This window comes from Lissotriton vulgaris, chromosome 1_1, assembly GCF_964263255.1.
Source record: "Lissotriton vulgaris chromosome 1_1, aLisVul1.2, whole genome shotgun sequence".
NCBI lineage: Eukaryota > Metazoa > Chordata > Amphibia > Caudata > Salamandridae > Lissotriton > Lissotriton vulgaris.
In genome coordinates, this window is record NC_141685.1 from 178,139,934 (window position 1) to 178,144,234 (window position 4,301).

A 4,301-nucleotide genomic window follows, 5' to 3' on the forward strand; every position below is an offset into this window, starting at 1 on the left:
GAAGGGTAGAAGAAATAGAGAAAAGAAAGAAGGAAAGAGAGAGAAAGAAGAAAGCAGAAGAGAAGGAAGAGTAGAGGAGAGAAAGAGGAGAAAGGGTAGGTAATCAGAGGGATCACAAGGGGTAAGGAGCACGCGGTAAGGGAGAAGGATTAGAGGAGAGGCCCCCCCTTGCAAAGGGCAGGCATGAACTCATCTGGTCGCGCCTTTCCCCTCGGTCATCTGGTCATCTTTATCCTCATTAGGAGGGCGGGCGTTTTCCAATGCTATTCCTATAGCCTGGAATAACTTACCAGCGAGCCTGCGCAAAGAAACGAGTCTACTACCCTTCAGAAAAAAGCTGAAAACCGTGTTGTTTCAGGAGGCCTGGGGTATGTCTTAACCGCCCTCCCGACTTGAACCGTGTGCACCCTCTGATAAGCGCTTAGAGACCCCTGGGTGATAAGGCGCTATATAAATACAAATACAAATACATATACAAATCTGGTCGCACGCAATGATTTCCAATGGGGCGACCAGATGGCCGGGCCGGCCTGGAAGTCCTGATGAGGGCTCATCCCTGATCCCAGCCGGGGCTCCAGGAGGTCGGGCGCCTCCGTGCCCTGGGTCCCGTCCGTCACTTGCTGCGCCCGGGTTACCAGAAAGAAGGGTAGTTTTCCTCCGGATTACTAGAGACAGGGTACTCTGCAACCCCTCTCGGCCAGGTGGTCCTCAGCTGGTGACCAGATGGGCTAGGGCCAGGTGAAAACCTCACCCTAGGCTCCGTCCTCTGTTCCACCATGGGCCCGGGGCCCATCGGGCCTTCCCCAGCTCGGGTGGGTTCAGGAGCCCTGGCCGGGGCCCTTGGTGGCCTTGGGGTGGAGGGTGCATTCTCCACCCTGGGGTCCATCCTCGGGCCTGCGGCGTGGCAGGGTGCCCAGGACGCAGGCCAGTGGAGGCCTCCCTTGCTCGTGCCGGCCCGGGACCTCCAGCCAGGCCCAAGGGTCTAGGCTCCGTCCCCCTGCTCTGCCATAGTCCCAGGACTGGGTTCCATAGGGCCCGGGCAGGCCTCCCTCCTGCTTTGCCCACCTGTCAAGGTGCCTGGGGTACCCCCGGGTTGGAGGTCCATCGGGGACCCCCATCCGCAGCCCCGGGCACCAGGCCAAGTCCGGGTCTCTTAGCCCCCGGGACGCAGAGGTCCTCAGCCTGCCAATGGGCCGGTGAGAGCCCTCCTGTGAAGGCTCAGGGTGGGCAGATCGGCATCCTTTGGGTCCAGCCATCCTGTCGCGAACAATGCTTTCCAATGGGGCGACTAAATGGCCAGGCTGACCAGTTCCGATGAGGGCTCATTTGCCTCCCCAATCCCGGGCAGGGCTCCAGGAGGTCGGGCACATCTGTGCCTTGGGTCCCCTCAGTCTTGCGGTGCGTACGGGTTACCAGAAAGGGGGGTACCCTTCCTCAAGATTACTAGGGTCAGGGTACTCCAGACCCCCCTGGGTCAGGCGGTCCTCAGCCGGCAACCGGATGGGCTAGGGCCGGGCGAAAACCTCCCCCCTGCCCGGGGCGCCATCCTCCAGGCCCACAGCATGGCAAAGTGCCCGGGACAGGCTTCATCGGGGGGTCCTCCCATGGGTGTCCGGTCCTGAGAGCAAAGACCTAGGCACCCTCCCCCGGCTCCGGCCTCCCCTCCGCCATGGGCACGGGCTTGGCTGGGCTCAGGAGCCCCAACCGGGGCCCTTGGTGGGTTTGGGGTGGAGGGGCCTGTGGAAGCCTCCCCTCCGCGTACCGGCCCGGAACCTCAAGCCAGGCCCAAGGGACTGGGCTCCACCCCCCTGCTCCGCCATGGTCCCAGGACGGGGTCCGTCGAGCCCGGGCAGGCCTCCCTCCTGCTTTGCCTGCCTGTCAAGGTCCCTGGGGGGGCCCCGGGTTGGAGGTCCGTCGGAGACTCCCATCTGGAGCCCTGGGCCCAAGGCCCAGCCGGGGTCTCCGAGCCCCCGGGATGCAGAGCCCACAAGCCCTACGCAGGGCAGACGGAAGCCTCCCTGCGAAGGCTCGGGCAGGCAGATTGTCGTCCTTCGGGCCCGGCCATCTGGTCGTGCTTTTCCCCTCGGCCATCTGGTTGCGCGCAATGCTTTCCAATGGGGCGACCAGATGGCTGGGCTGCCCTGGAAGTCCCGATGAGGGTTCATTTACATCCCCGATTCCAGCAGGGCTCTAGGAAGTCGGGCACGTCTGTGCCTTCAGTCCCCTCAGTCTTGCGGTGCTCACAAGTTACCAGAAAGGGGGGTACCCTTCCTCCGGATTATTAGGGACAGGGTACTCCGGAATCCCTCTCAGCCAGGCAGTCCTCAGCCGGAGTCTGGATGGGCCAGGACGTCACCCAGGCCGGGGCTCCATCCCTTGGACCAACGTGTGGTGTGTTGCTCAGGATGGGGCCGTGGATCAAAGGAGGCATCTCCTGGGCGCGGGAGCCCTGATGGGGTCCAGGGGGCCTGGGCTCAGTCTCCCAGCCGGCCACTCCATCAGGGGGCATGAAACAGTGTTCCGCTGGGCCCAGGGAGCCCCCCTCGCTAGGCTGGGTTCAGGAGCTCAAGGACCCCCCCGACACCGGGCTTCGTCCTCTGGCTTGCTGCGTGGCAGGGCACCCGGGACGGTGTCCCACGGGCCCGGGTAGGCTTCCCCTGTGTCTCTGGGCCCGGGAGCCCTGGCAGGGCCTCTGGACCCAGCCGGCTCCCCCAGGTCAGGTGCTCAAGCTCTGGGCCCCGTCCCCCCAGCCTGCCGCTATGCCGAAGGCCCAAGACGGGGTTCCTTCTTGTCTGGGGAGCCCTCCTGGCTTGGCTGGGTTCAGGAGCTCCATCTGGGGCTTGTGAGGGTGGCCTCCACACCTCGGTCTCTGTCTTTGGGCCTGCCACATGGGAGGCTGCCCTGGACGTGTCCCACGGCCCAGCAAGGCTTCCCCTGTGTGTCCGGACCCGGAAGCCCCAGCTGGGTCCAGGTCCCAGCCCGACCCCGGGTGAGGTGCTGCAGCCTTGGACCCCGTCCTCCAGCTTGTCACTATGCCAAAGGCCCAAGAGTGGGTTCTTTCTTGCCTGGGGAACCCTTTCGCTTCATTGGGTTCATGAGGTCTTGTCCGGGGTCTTGGGAGTGTGGCCACCCCACCCTGGGCTCCATACTCAGGTTGCCCCAGATGGTGTCCCACGGGCCCGGGTAAGCTTACCCTGCGCCTCGGGCCCGGGCGCCCTGGCTGTGTCCAGGGGCCCCATCTGGGCCCTGGGTTGGGTACTCCAGCCCTGGGTCGCGTCCCCCAGCCTGCCGCTATGCCAAAGGTACCAGATGGGGTTCTGTCGTGCCTTGGGAGCCCCCATCACTTGGCTGGGTTCAGGAGCTCCATCCGAGGGCCGTGGGGAGGGCAGACTCCCCACACAGGGCTCTGTCCTCGGGCCTGCCATATGGCAGGGTGCCCGGAATGGGGTCCTGCGAGCCCGGGAGGCTTCCCCTGCTTCTCTGGGTCCAGGAGCCCTCGGCTTGGTCCAGGGGCCCTGCTGGGCTCCTAGTTGAGTGCACCAGCCCTGGGCCCCATCCCCTGGCCTGCCACTATGCCAAAGGCCCGAGTTCAGGTTCTGTAGTTCCTGGGGAGCCCCCCTCGCGTGGCTGGGTTCAGGTGCTCTGGGCCCCTGAGGGACGCGGGGAGGGCGGCCTCCCCACCCCGGGCTCCGTCCTTGGGCCTTCCATGTGCAGGGTGCCTGGGATGGGATCCTGCGGGCCCAGGGAGACTTTCCCTGCGCCTCTGGGTCCGGGAGCCCCAGCTGGGTCCAGGGTCCCTGCCAGGCCCTGGGTCAGGTGCTGAAGTCCCTTGGCCTACCGCTATGGCAAGGGCCCAGGGGTCCGTCGGTCCCGTGCAGACCTCCCCCTCTTCTCCTGCTTGTCAAGGTGTCCGAGGGCCCTGGGTCAGAGGGCCTGTCTGCTCCCCCCTTGCAGCCCCATGGCTTAGGCCTAGCAGGGCCCTTGGCCTCCGGGCCCCCATGCCTCTGCGCCCTTTAGTTAGGGCACAGAGCGACCAGATGGCCGCCCTTTGCGCCCGGCTATCTGGTCGCGCCTTTCCCCTCAGCCATCTGGTCGCGCCTTTCCCCTCTGCCATCTGGTTGCGCCTTTCTCCTCTGCCATCGGGTCGCGCTTTCTCTATCGGCCATCTGGTTGCGCCTTTACCCTCTGCCATCTGGTTGCCCCTTCCCTCTCGGCCATCTGGTTGCACGCAATGGTTTCCAATGGGGTGACCAGATGGCCGGGCTTTCCTGGACGTCCCGATGAGGGCTTATTTGCCTCCC